The 14,475-nt window shown below is 46.8% G+C and overlaps 1 pseudogene; it reads left to right on the top strand.

Moving 5' to 3' along the window:
• Positions 1–11,344: 11,344 nt before the first annotated feature.
• LOC123040229 (uncharacterized) lies at positions 11,345–12,707 on the top strand (annotated as a pseudogene).
• Positions 12,708–14,475: the final 1,768 nt, after the last annotated feature.

Genomic DNA, 14,475 nt, shown 5'->3' with positions numbered 1-14,475 from the left:
CGAGGACACCCAAACCCTAGAGAGAAAATGATGTTGGTCTCCTACCCCCTCCCACCGCGCCCCTACCCGATAAATTAACTCTCTCGAAGCGTTGTTGTGTCGAGGCGACGCCAAACCCTAGAGAAGCAGCGTCGAGGCCACTAACATGATTTCTTATTGTGATTAGCTGGCTAGTTCTACGTTTGCCACTAGTTCCATCTGTACGATATATAAACATGTTGTAAATATTTGCAGAAACTATGGAGCACTGCCGAGACGAAGAAGCAGAAGCGATATTGAGGGACATAATCTCAAATGGAAGGGATGAAGTTGCGTCATTTCTCCTCGACACCGTTGTTGGTCAGCTGGAAGAACGGGGTGAAGAAGAGGGCTATGTTCATGATGGCTTCGGCCCATTAATGCCGGTACAAGAACAGGACTATGTTCATGATGGCTCCGGTGACACAATGGAGGAACAAGAAGGATACCGTGCTGACTGCTCCGGTGACCGAACCGAGCCCGACCAGGTATATATATATTAGTTAAGCCCGTGCTAACTAGTTAATTGATGCTTCCATTGTTTTGGTATATGTACACATATTAATTACTCTCGTCTTTCTTCCTTATAATTTCTAGCCCTCCGGATCGAGCACAACTTCGGTAAGGAGACGAGGCCCGAAGAAAAAGTTGAGCTCGAATGAAAAGTTTGAGATCATAGAAATCGCGCCCGACGGCCAACCGATTGAACCCATCCGGACAAGGAAGGCATTTTCTTCTCAGTGCGGGGTTCTTGTTAGGGAGAAGATCCCGATCAGCATCCAACAATGGTATAAGCCTAAGGAGGAAGACCCCGAGGTGTCTTATGTCAATGATACGCAGAAAGAATATCTTTGGACTGAGCTAAAGGCAAATTTCACCCTACCCCCAGAGGAGGATCCGGAGAACCCAGTTACAGAGGAATTAATCAAGTCTTGTGCTCTTAAGAAGATGGCAACCCTAATGAGGAGGTGGAGGAAAGAGTTGAACCAGTTTGTCAAAAATAAAAAGACACCAGAATTCATCGGCAAATATGAGAAGATCAAAGATCACTGGCCCGCATTTGTGGCCCACAAGACATCGGAAAAGAGTAAGAAGATGTCGGAGACAAACAAGAAAAATGCTGCGGAGAAGACGCTCCACCATCGCACGGGTTCAGGTGGCTACATGCAAGCCCGGCCTAAGTGGTCCAAGGCTGAGAATGATCTGCTTGAAAAAGGGATCGAACCAGAGATAATGAGATGGCCAGACCGTTGCCGGACTTGGTTCTTCGGGTCTGGCGGAACCTTGGACCCTGTAACAGGGTTTTGCCAGTGGACGGACGAGCAACTGGAAATACCAGTCAAGAACCTTCGACACTATATTGATGCAGCGCAGCGAGGGACGTTCCTTCCAAACAGGGAGAAGGACGAGCTCACAATGGCCCTTGGGAATCCTGAGCACCCTGGACGGACACGAGGCACGCCAGGCTCCATTCCGTGGAAGGTTGGTTTTCCGGACGCAGGGTGTTACAAAACCCACGAGAGGAGGAAGAAACTGGAGCAGGACCAACTGCAGGCGCTGCACGAAAGGGTAATGGGGCTAGAGGATCGAGAAGAGGAACGAGAAGCAGCAGATCGCAGCAAACGACCTGCCGAAGCTTCCCCCGAAGCTACCCCGCCATCTCAGCCGAGAAGCGGCGTGGCTTCCACCGAGCTGCTTCAGCCGGAGCATGTCTTGACGGCTCCTGCCAGCTATCTCGTGGATGGTATCACGGAGTCTCAAAATTGCCACATGATGGCGCGATGGATGACTTTCAAGGTCAAGGCGGCTCTTGGCCAAGTTTATCCTAGTGGACCCGACACAACTTATCACTGCCAGCCGATTCCAAAATGATATGCTAAGGTGATGGTGGATGAAATAACGAAGGGATTTGAGGACCTCGTGCTTAACCACCCTACCGGTGAAGGGGAGACTAGGTTGAGTTCTACTCTGAAGACTCCATGCCTATGGAAGAAGGAGCTCATCAACCTTTTGAACTGGACGCCTCCGCCTCCTCCTCCTGCTCCGGCGAGTCAGGGCACTCCGCCTCCTCCACCGCCTCCCCCTCCGGCGAGTGACGATCAGGGCACGCGTGGCGGCACTCCGCCTCCTTCTCTGGCGCATGGCGGCACTCCGCCTCCTTCTCCGCCTGCGCCGGCGCTCCCGAGCAGCTAGCAGCATCCTCCTTCTCCTCCTCGCCAGCAAGGGCGGAAGAGACCCGCCGCCGCCCCGGCTGCTCCGGAGCGTCGTACTCCTTCTCCTCCGCCTCGTAAGCAAGCACGAAAGAAGACAGACGCCGCAACCGCTCCGTCTGCTCCGCGTCTAGAAGCACAACCAGAGGCGGGAGGCAATACAAATACGGTCCATCATCTCTCAAGCCTCTAGAGAAGTTACCGTACGAGAGGTCCGAGGAGGAAAACAATACGATTGTGCGGACCCACATGAAGGAGTTCTTTGAAGGGGTGAAAGCAAAGAGACATCCACCTCCGGAGGAGAAGGTAGATCCGGTGAAAGCAAAGCGCACTCTCGACGCCCTGAGGAAACCACCAAAGTCTTCGCCGAGAACCAACTATGAGCGCATTACTGAACAAACATATCTCCAAGCCGAGCGGTCGGGAACTACTGTCAGTGCTAAAAGGTCAAAACAACGAGCAAAGGGGAAAAAAATTGCCCAGCTCGGCGAACAAGCACAGCAATCGTGCCCCCCGCTCAATGTGTCTAATGCTCCGGGGATGGTGGCCGGTTATGGCAATCTTGACGATTACCTGCCTGACGATGCACTTCCTGATTTCTTGGAGGTGGACGAACAGAGATACGAGTACGGGAAGCTTCTCGTCAAAGATGAAAAATCTCTGACAACAATGATGCGAAGATTCCATAATTGGTACATGGAAACCTGCAGAGAGTCTGAGGGTAAGAATGCTTTGTATCTGCATATTAAAGAGGAGCACGATCTCGTTGCAAATGATCTGTTGACTGTTCCATTTGAGGAGTTCTTCGAGTTCTTCAATCAAAAGGCCCTCGATAAATTAATGGTCTTTTGCTACTGCCTGTAAGTACAATTTCTGTCATTAAGTCTCTATATATAGCTCGTCTCTTTCATTGCATGTATTTATAATTAATTATCCTCAATATATTATGCAGATTGAAGATCGTCGAGTGCAAAAAACAAGAAATTTATGATATTGGGTTCATTATCAAAAATATCATAGATGTATTTCTGGTTGAAAAGAACGTCAAAGAGGCCGAGGATAACTTGCTACAATCGTTGATCAAAAATCAAAACAAAGATACCATACTGTTTCCTTACAACGGCCCGTGAGTGTTACTGTCGTGTGCATATTCGGTTTCCCTTATTACTCAAGCGAGCTTATAGTAATGTAATTGATGAGTTATGCATGCGTGCGCAGGTACCACTATATTCTTCTGGAGATTAAGCTTGAGCGTGGACTAGTAACCGTCTTAGACTCGAGACGAAAAGATCCTAAATCCTATGCGGACATCACTGAAATGCTCAGCAAGTAAGTTCAATCGATCATTATCGCACCATATCGGCAATTTTTTTTCATTTCTTGATATCTCAAGTAATAATAATAATTTTCTTTGTCTTGCAGGGTTTGGAAACAGTTCACCGCAGAAGCTCCGGGACTGCCGAAGGAGCTGACATATAAATGGCCGAAAGTAAGTACTACTGGCTAGCTAGTTGCGCGCATCTCCCGTTGATTCTATAGCTATACTTTCATCAATGCCATTTATAATGCTTCATTATCAGTTTGATTGACCTCTATTTCTCGTAAAGTGCTTGTGGCAGGAGGAAGGGAATGATTTCTGTGGATACTACGTGTGCGAGTTCATCCACACCGCGACTTTGAAAAACAAGCGGGGCTACTCTCAAAGACAATATGAAGTGCGTAAGCAATAATATTCATAATTTCATTTTATTACACCATCATTTCTATTGAGTTTCATTCATATATATGTATTAATTAACCCCCTTCTTCAAATTAGACGTGGCAGATGCGGAATGAACTCCTAGAACCAGATCGCATGAAAGCAATTCAAGAGGAATTGGCGGGATTCTTTCTTGACCACGTCATCAATAAAGCCGGAGAATACCATGTGGAAATTGATTTCAAATGCTAGGGGTTTGTAATTAAGAGATCTTATACATATTGTACATGTATGTAGCCAGTAGCGTCGGATACGTGATACGAAAACTAGTTGTTCGACCAATCTCTCGGAGAAGGAGAGGTCGATCAATCACTTCTCTCGGTATGCATGACGAACTTCTGTACTGAATGGTTCTCTCGATCACTTATGTATATATAGTACGTAGCGTCGACCAAGCACGGACATAAGAGAGGACACTTCTCTCTATTAATTAGCTAGCTAACACAATATATGAAACACCTAAATTAACCCCCCAAAACCCCCAACCTCCCCTCCTTTCAAAAAAAACAAAAACCCCAGCCACTGAAATGCTGACGCGTGGATGCCTTTTGGTCCCGGTTGGAGCCACCAACCGGGACCAAAGGCCCCCTGACTGGGCTCGGCGCACAGGGCCACGTGGAGGCACATTGATCCCGGTTCTGGTTTGAACCGGGACTAATGGGTGGAGGTATTAGTAACGGCCCATTAGTCCCGGTTCATGAACCGGGACTAAAGGCCCTTACGAATCGGGACTATTAGGTGTTTTTCTACTAGTGATCATGACAAACAAGTGATAGCCGGGGAGCAAAAGAAATAATTAAACATCAATTCCACACAAAAGTTACATCATATCACACTGTGATAGTTCATGGTTACTACTTACCAGCATGAAAACCTGAAACCTCGTAACAAGGATGCCTACCTATTAAATGGTAGAAGCAAACAAACCACAACGGACGTATGCTGCGATCTGCTATCAATCTTTACTTAATAATAAAGAGAATTGGGTTTCTGCCATACGTCGTTGAGTGTGATTTTGCATAAAAGTCCCTCGGTTTACATGAAATTAACCCACAGTCCTAACAAGTAACACGAACCGGTATGGTATGCGAGAGAAAAAGAAAAGAACCCACGCGACGACCTACCTCCAGTCTCCACCTCGAGCGCATCTCCTCGCTCCAGCGCGGCGCCGAACCCTGCCACGCGCCGCCGCAGCTGCCCCCTCCCTCCGCCGCGCACCGCCACCGCCGGCAACCGTCGTCCGCCGCCCCTCCGCCGTGCGCCACCCCCGCCCCTCCGCCGCCACCGCTGGCCACCGCCCCTCCGCAGTCCAAATCCACCCCTTTGCATCGGGGTTCTTTAAATCTCCGACGAATCCCTCTATGGATGGAGCAGCATCGCCGGGCACGTCTGCGTTCGGACGGCTGGCTCCGCACCACCGCCGCCCGTGCCGCCGTACCCACGGTCACGTTCCTCTCCACCGTCGCCTGCGCCCGCCAGCCCTCATCCATAGCCGCGTTCTTAATGGCTTCATTGACCACGGCGCCTCCGCTGCGACCCAGGTCTGCTTGGCCGCCGGATGGATGGATACCGGCCAAGCTCACCCTCAGCGCCCTGGCTGCGACCCATGGTTGATTGGCCGCCGGTTGGAAGGGGGTGTCCTGATCCTCCTGACTAAGCTTGATGTGGGGCGTTGGACTGGCAGCCTGGTGTGCGCGACCTGCGGATGGCACTGGCAAAATGATGCATCTTCTCTTGTCGTCCTCATGCTCTCTGCCCTTAATTTGTTATCCTATCTATTTGATTGTTTGCTACATGCGCAGGTGTTTGAGGCAGGACGGCATGAGCGGTGACTTGGCTTGGATCCAGTAGGAGGCATCAAGAAGCAGCGACGACTCTGAACTAGCTGCTAGCAATGCACCCCCACCCCTCTCATCTACGTACATGGATTTTCAACGGCCAAACTACTTTCTTGATTCTTTCTTTAGCGCTTTCAGTTTTCACTAACAATCCATATTTTGTAAACCGTGAACCCTGTTCATGACCATCTGCCGGCAACTTGTTTGATGTTATGCATACGACGGATTGAGATACAGTCTAATTTTCAGGTCAAACTTTTACCTCTGTTTAGAAAAATCAATATGAAGAAACAGAGTGTATATGAAGAAAAATCAATATGAAAAACAAGTGTACCTGTTGCTCCAAGCTGCCGGCGTTGACGAGGGTCCACGTTCCATTTGATTTCTTGGGGATTATTCAGTAAAATGCAATCTACACGGAAGCCAATCCGATCCAGGTGAAACGGAAGTTGGTACATTATTACGGCGACGGGGCTTCTGCTTGTGTGGCTCTGCATGTATGTTTTCAACTTGCAAATGGCCTGATTTTAGCAATTATTGCTTGATGAAAGACTAACCTGTTTATGCCTGACATTTGCGTCTACATTTATGCAGTACCATTCCAGAGCTCAAGGCATCAGGTCTGCTTTGGAGACAAACTCTCGCTCAGTTTAGTTTCCATGTATTGTTAAATTCCAATGAACTATCTTCATTACAAATGGTAAGCTAAAGCAGATTAAAAAGGATAATAAATTTTCTCAATCCATGGTCAGTTGCTAAACTGAGCAGGAGCTGCACTTCAAGGAGCTAACTGTTCACTATAATCCATGGTCAGCCTTTAGGGTATTCATCCACTCAGTGTCCTGTATCTGAATTTTGTGGTCTGGAAATTTTTACCGGTTATTTCATAATAAGATTATAGAGTTGTTCTCCCTCTGTTTTGCTAATCTGCTCACTTGCTACAGTAAATAAATAATTAAATTATCGGGAGTGGTAATTTCAAGGAAAGAAACAAGAGCACTTTGAGGTCTCTGCTATCGCACCAGTACTGGCAGTACATGGGGACATTTGTTGGTGTTGTATTCGGATCAGTGGAGATTGCTCCTTCAGTCACCATGCCAATTCATGTCTAGCATGTTTAGTCACATTGAGCTCTTCCAACTTTTCTTAAGCAATGTTGTACACACACACAAGTTTGCAGCTGAATATGAATTAATTTATTGTGATTTTTCATTATCATGTAATGTCTTCTTTTATTTGATGAACAATAGTATAATTCCAAGCCTAAAATCATAGTTTGGGAATGTATTTCTCTGCCATCTAATTTCTCTCAATTATTAGTTGAAGAGACAGTCGATCAAGCCCTCTCTATTGTATGGTTATTTCGTGCACGTGATTACGTGAATGTTTCGGTTATATATTTGATATTTTGACGCAGAAACCCATTATTTTCATGTGCGAACGTTGCGTACTCTACACCGGGTAGGAGGAAATATTTACATTTCTAAAGGGTCATTGGATTGTTCGAAATGAGTTCCCATCAAAGAGCTTCTCACATTTTCTTTTGAAAGTAGTGGCTCAAGCTACCTCATAAAGCTAAATAGTAGATGACGCACAACTCAGAGAGACGGAGATGTGGGGTGGTGGTAGGAGTAACTCAACAGTAAACAAGGTAGACAATGATGCCTGATGTAAGAGTCCTAATGAAAACATCTGATACACAAAATTCGTATTGAACCATAGAATATGCATCTTCAAGATATATGTTACACAAAATTGGTATTGGACCATAAATATTTATGCCCGTTGCAACACATGGACTCATTTACTTTATATGATAGTTCAACTTTCTTTGATTCTACATACGATGATTTTTCATTGAAACCATGTAAGTATTTTATTTGCTAGCCGTTGGTTTCATGTATTTCCCTTTTTGCTTTTACTATGACAAGTGCACTGTGAGTTTCTATAGAAAGGGAAAATAATATGCATGGTTTGTTCACGTCATTTCTTCATCATGTGACAAGCTTTTGGATGTTGCTCTATGTTGGCACGTGGTGGATGCAGTCATTCCTCTAAAAACTTTCTAAAGACTTGTCAAACATGGAGGAGCGGGGTGAGCGGGGCATTTGGTGGCTGATCTTGGGATTGACCATGTCCAGATGTATTGTGATTGGGTGGAAACCACGAGCACTATCGGCAAGGGCCAGAAGAAAAATAAGCGGCAACACAAGTGGGGCTCCGTGTTGAAATACATGACATGGATCTATGGGTCACGACTCATACTTATTGGGCTAACGACATGTGATTTCTTTTCCTCCGTTGCAACACACGGCATTTTTGCTAGTAAAGACTAAGTATGGATCCAATCCAACAGGTACATAGCTAAGCTAAGGTAGCACCACCGATATATATACAGACCCACAATGAACGTGTCTGTCATATCATGTGCTGCGTGGTGGGCGGCATGATGGAGCCGTCGCTGCGGCCCTGCTGCTTCTGCAGCTCCACGTTGGCGTGCCACCCGATGTCCATCACGAAGCCCAGGTTGCTGAGCTCGCCGTACTCCTGGCAGATGGCACAATACTCGAGGAGAGTTTTTACGGTACCCTATACCGCTGATTGTGACGGGGGAAAAGAAATCACATGTCGTTGCGAGCGCCTGATACACGGGGATATTTCCAGTAGGCCGACGCACGGATGAACAGAAACGAAACAAGAAAAAAGGTAGTTTATTTTGAGACCTAGATTAGTCTAGGTTTATTATTTCCAAACTAATCATTGTTCTCTTTGTACCATTCTTCTTTGATAGCTTCAACAAAATCGCATGCTTTTGCCGATTCTAATTTTGGGATTGAGTTGAATTAGTGAGGTCCATCTCGCCAATTCCAACAAATAATGAAATTAGGTAATGTATTATTCACCTACATTGCATTACTACAAATTATTGGTTCATAAGATTATCTTGTGTTTCTAGTGTTGTGAATTTTTTTTGTCAGCTGTCAATTTTCTTTAAGGTTTTGTTCATGTGAATGCGATGAATAGATAAAAAAAAGATAAGTTTGCATCATGCCATCTCCATTAGACTAGAACCTAGGACTTTTTTTTACCACAGCCTTCGCGTATGAGACTTAGTGTGAAGCCTCGCCCCCCCCTATGTCGAAATCCTGGCTCCGTCCCTGCCTACGTCCTCGGTCATCTCGTCGCTTCTACCGAGCCCGTAGTCAGACTGAGTTGTCGCTCATCGCCGCCTTCTTTCCCGTCGTATTCATCCACCATAGCGTCGTCTCACTCAAGCCGGCGCCCTTTCGTCCATGGACAAGTCCCCAGGGCTCGTCCCGCACGTACACACCTACCCACGGGCGCGCCTGTTCGCACTCCGTGCCCGCAGGAACAGCCACAGCGCAAGCGCCACAACACAGCAGTGTTCCCGCCTCCCACACGCGAGCAGGCCCATAGCGTCGCCTCGCCTCGCCGCCGTCGGCGGTCAGCGCAGGCCGTGGAAGCCAGACGCCATGGTCTCGCCTGCCCAGCACGGCCAACCGCCGTCGCGGAAGAGCAGCGTGCGCCGGAAGGTATCGGATGTCCAGAAGACGTCACCTCAGTTTCGAGGTGCTCCACCTTGCCGGCCCAGCCGTCCTTGCCACGGCGGTCCAGCCCTGGAGGCGAGAAGGCGGGCCTGAAGTCGTCGACACGGCCGAGAAGGGGTGAGGTGGCGCACACTGGTGGATGGCAAGTCGACGGAGTGTGCAAAGCTCCGACCTGGGGCGCCTCCAGGGACGGGGGAGAGCAGCGGGGCGTCTGTGGATACAAAGATGAGGAAAGACCAATCTGTTGAGGGACGAAATCACTATTCTGACCTTTTTAACAATCTTTGCACAAAATGAACTCGACATGAAAGTATTTCACAATCTAACCCTTTTAGCAACGCCACAGCCCGTGGCGTTTCTTCTCCATACAAAAACGCCGAAGTAGCTCGCGTTTCAGACCCACATACGAACGCCAAGCTAGCTAGCGCTTCCGACCCACATGGAAACGCCAAGCACGTTGGCGTTTCCGTCCAGGCAGAAACGCCATGATCATTGGCGTTTCCAACCTAGTCTTCGGATGGTCTTCAGCATGCATGTAGCGACACAGCTTGCATGCAATGGCAGTAGTAGTTATTACTTAGCTATGAAGTGATAGAAGGTAGTAGCTGCATGTCGGCAGTAGTAATTTTTCTGAGCTGTAGAGGAGGCGTGGCTTAGACTGGGCATAGTGGGAGTAACTTCAGCAGTAACTTAGACTCCAACTCAGTATATTTGCATACGTGGTAATGATTTAATGAGGACAGAGAGTATAGCAGTAACATAGCTGGTTACCGTAACTTCGCGCTTCATCCAACAATTTTTTAATGCAAACCGATCCACTGCGGCGTCCCCATCGCGAAGGAAAAGAAAAAACAACTTTCCCTATCACTCCATCCTCTCCTTCCCTGCCGCCTCCATCCTCTCCCTCGCTGCCGCCTTAATCTCCCTGGCCCCACTCTCCGTGTCGCCGCCTAGCGGAGGCTCTGGCCGGCGGCACGAAGCCACCCGAATCGTGGCCAAGTCAGGTGCCCGTAGGGAGGCGGCGCCGGTCCGGTCATCGGCGACCTCGCCGCCGCAGCAGCACGTCCCCGGCGCCCAAGCAAGCTCGTGCGCCAGCCGCTGGCCACAACAACTCTTCTACCCCGACACTCCGACGAGCTCGTCCGCCAGCCCCTCGACACCACCGTACCTGTACCCCCCTCTCATGGAATCCTCTACTGCAAACCCTACATGTATAAATTTCAATTGCAATTTCTTTAGCTCGAATTTGCATCATTAGGTAATTTCTGTGTTCAACGTCTAGAATATTTGATTCAGCGTGTGTAGGTCTTCAGGGAATTTTTGTACTGCCAAGTCTTTACTCACGTCTAAGTCTGAATTTCTAAGTCTGAATCAGCATGTGTAGGTGTAGCCTGAATTACCAAAACAGTGAGCTTCACTTGACGTCTTTTTGCTTTTGCTTGCTTCATTGAACAAGTGATATATCACATCAAGACACTAGTTAGGACATGCTTTTTGAACAAAGGATTGATTGTGCTTCATATAGCAGAAACAGTAGGATTATCCTACTGCAGTTTTATTAAGATAAGTATTTGCAAGTTAGATTTTCATACAAAGAGAATAAGTTGTGTACCTGACCAAATATAATCATTTTGAACAGTCAAAATACTCCAGTTCATCAAAATAGATGTGTCCTGTGTTAAGTCTATCTCTTACAGTAGCCTAAAGAAAATCTTGTTTTAAGTATGTTTCTGACCAAATACAATTGCATACCTCGTGAATTTGTCCAGTGCGCTTGATAATTTAATATTTATAATACTTTTGTTAGAGAGATGAGGTGTTGTACAAAATTCCATTGCTACTGTACTATGCTCATGACTTCTGATATTTGTAACAGGAGGCCTATGTACACCTGCACCTGAAGGCTTGCTATGTTTTGGACAATTGCCTCCAATGCATAATTATAATTTGCGACCTCCGCCAATGCAGCATCTTGTACAAGGACACCAAAATATGGATACCAGTGAACCAGCTGATGGCTTCGATGATGAAGCTGAAGCAAGTATCATCGATCCTTCCTCCCTCTACACACTAGATCACTACCTTGTCCAGATGGACATGTTAGAATCGTTCGCCAAGGAGATCGCAATAGAAGTGAAGGAAAGCCTCGATGCTCAAGGAAGATCAAGCAGAAGTGGTCCAAGGATTTACGTGAACAGGTCACGTGAAGCAGCTGCTGAGCAATTGGTACGCGACTATTTCTGTGATAATCCTATCTACAAGAAAAAGGTATTTCGTAGAAGATTCCGGATGAGAAGGCTCCTTTTCGAATGTATCGTACATGCACTAGGAGAGTGGTCTCCAGAGTACACGCAAAGGAAAGATGCTCTTGACCGTGATGGACTATCTCCGTTGCAGAAATGCACATCAGCTATTCGCCAATTGGCATATGGTACTCCGGCGGACGCTCTCGATGAGTACCTTAAGATTGCCGAGTGCACATCAATTAAGTGCTTAAAGCTGTTCGTCAAAGGCGTGATTCATATATTTGGTGATGAGTATATGCGTAAACCCAATGTCAATGATGTGCAGCGCTTATTTGATATTGGAGAGAGTCGTGGGTTTCCTTTCATGTTAGGAAGCCTCGACTGTATGCACTGGCGTTGGGACAAATGTCCCATGGAGTGGAAGGGACAATCCTACTCTTATTCTAGAGGCGGTTGCTTCTCAGGATCTTTGGATATGGCATGCATTTTTTGGTGTTGCTGGATCCAACAACGACATCAATGTGCTTAATCAGTCGACGTTGTTCCTTGAGCAACTGAAAGGGCAAGCTCCTCGAGTGAACTATAATGTCAACGAGAAGGAATATCAACTTGGTTATTACCTTGTAGATGGAATATACCCAGAGTGGGCGGCATTTGTGAAGTCAATACCGATGGCTCAAACAGAAAAACAAAGGCTGTTTGCTAAACATCAAGAAGGTACAAGGAAGGATGTGGAACGTGCATTTGGTGTGCTCCAAGCGCGATGGTGTATTTTACGGCGCCCAGCACGTTTATATGACCGGGGCGATCTCCATCATATTATGCTGGCCTGCATCAATCTACACAACATGATAGTCGAGGATGAAAAATAAGAGGCGGGGAATATGCTTGATTTGAATGAGGAAGCAGGCTCGTCAATTGTTTTCCCATCGGTATTTATGCACGGTGACATGCCAATATTTGCCGAAGTACTTGAAAGAGATGCTAGAATTCATGATCGTCCCAAGCATAAGGCTCTAAAAAATGACTTGATTGAGCATATATGGAAAAAGTTTGGGCGACGATAGATTATATTCAAGACTTGATCCATGTATTGCTAAATATGTTTTATATATTTTAACTATTATATTGGCACTTTATTATTTATTATGGATCCGTTAGAATTTGTGTTCTTGTATTTATCTATGGGTACTAACAAACAAAATTCATATTGATACATGCCACATATAGACCATAAAGTTGAAGTACTAGTATAGATCCCACAAAACAATAAATGAAAACCTCCAAGTTACTACCTCTATGTTACTACTCCCTCCGTCCGGGTTTTTTAGGCCTAAAGACAACTTCTCTTAGACCAAAACATATAGTAATTTGCGCACATTAATTCTTCCATTTCACTCCCAATACACTCTCTCCCATGCATGCAGCCAATGAAAAAACACACATGAAGTGTGTTAATTTCCCAGCCATGGCACCAACAACAATGACTTTCAATGCAACCAATGAAATGGTTGCATGTACGTACTTTTTCCAAAACGAGGCCCTATAAAAAGGGACATGTTTGTGATGCTGAGAGGCCTAATAAACCCGGACGGAGGGAGTACCCACTATGAAGATAGTAACATAGACTAGTAACATATGGATGTTAGTACTCTATGTTACTGCCCACTATGGCTAGTCTTAGTAGCTAAGCTTACAACGTAAGTCATGATGTCATTTAGGCACTAGACGTCAGCACATGCGTTCTGTAGTCGGTTTGTAATCCCCTATAAAAGGAGCACTACTCCATCGATGTAATGCATTCCACTCCAATCCAGTGAAGGAACAAAGAAGCAAGCTAGCGGCGGTAGTTATTAACTATGTAGATGCATGTCGGCAGCAGTGAAAATGGAAAATGACTGGAGCTGCCGTAGCTTAGTAACTAAGCAAGGAGCCCGCCGTGACTTACGTGTGTGGTACTCCCTCCGTCCGGAAATACTTGTCATCGAAATGAATAAAAAAGGATGTATCTAGATGTATTTTAGTTCTAGATACATCCCTTTTTATCCATTTTGATGACAAGTATTTTCGGACGGAGGGAGTACTAGCTTTTGGTCTAGTACGTTGTACCAGGAATAGTTGTGTAGTAGTCTCTAGGTCTAGGGACAGCTAGATGTGTGCAGGTACATGTATCAGTTGATATTTTCTAGTTTAGGTCGGTTCAAAACACCTATAAAAGGAGATGTACCCCGGCCGGTTGTAATCAGGTCATTCCACTTCAATATCAATCAAGCCTCCTCTACTAGTGCTTGTGTGTGAGCTCAACCGGCTGTCTACAAGCCAAGTAGCAGTAGTACGAGTAGCTCCATCAGTGTATGTGTGTGCTTTGCTAGTGTGCATGAGCACAAGTAGTACTAACACACAACCGCTACTCTCTGTAGTTTAGCTCTTCCTCGCCTTTGTCCGATCCTTCAGTTGGGCTAACAATTGGCATCAGAGCTCCAGGTTGCGGTAGCTATGGCCGGTGCACAAGAAAAGTAGCAGCTCACCATCTCGGGTGGTTTCAGGACGCAACCATCACAGGACGGCTCCCAGTCGCCGCCTCCGGAGGAGCAGCGAGGGTGCAGCCGGTCCAAGCGCGGCCGTCGCGGTGAGGTCGTGTTAGGGAGATTGTGCGCGAGACCGTAGTCAGCGGTAGCGTACCCATCACCTTCCCGATGCTCACGCGCTCGAACTACAGCAAGTGGGCGTTGATCATGGAGTGTAACCTCCATGCGGCGAGCCTCTAGGTTCGCATGGAGGACGACCTGGTCGAGAGAAAGGAGGACCGGAAAGCCGTGGCGGCACTCATGCGCG

The sequence above is a fragment of the Triticum aestivum genome, chromosome 2B, assembly GCF_018294505.1.
Source record: "Triticum aestivum cultivar Chinese Spring chromosome 2B, IWGSC CS RefSeq v2.1, whole genome shotgun sequence".
Classification (NCBI taxonomy): domain Eukaryota; kingdom Viridiplantae; phylum Streptophyta; class Magnoliopsida; order Poales; family Poaceae; genus Triticum; species Triticum aestivum.
The sequence above is the reverse complement of the archived record's forward strand: the minus strand, read 5'-3'. Positions and strand labels throughout refer to the sequence as shown.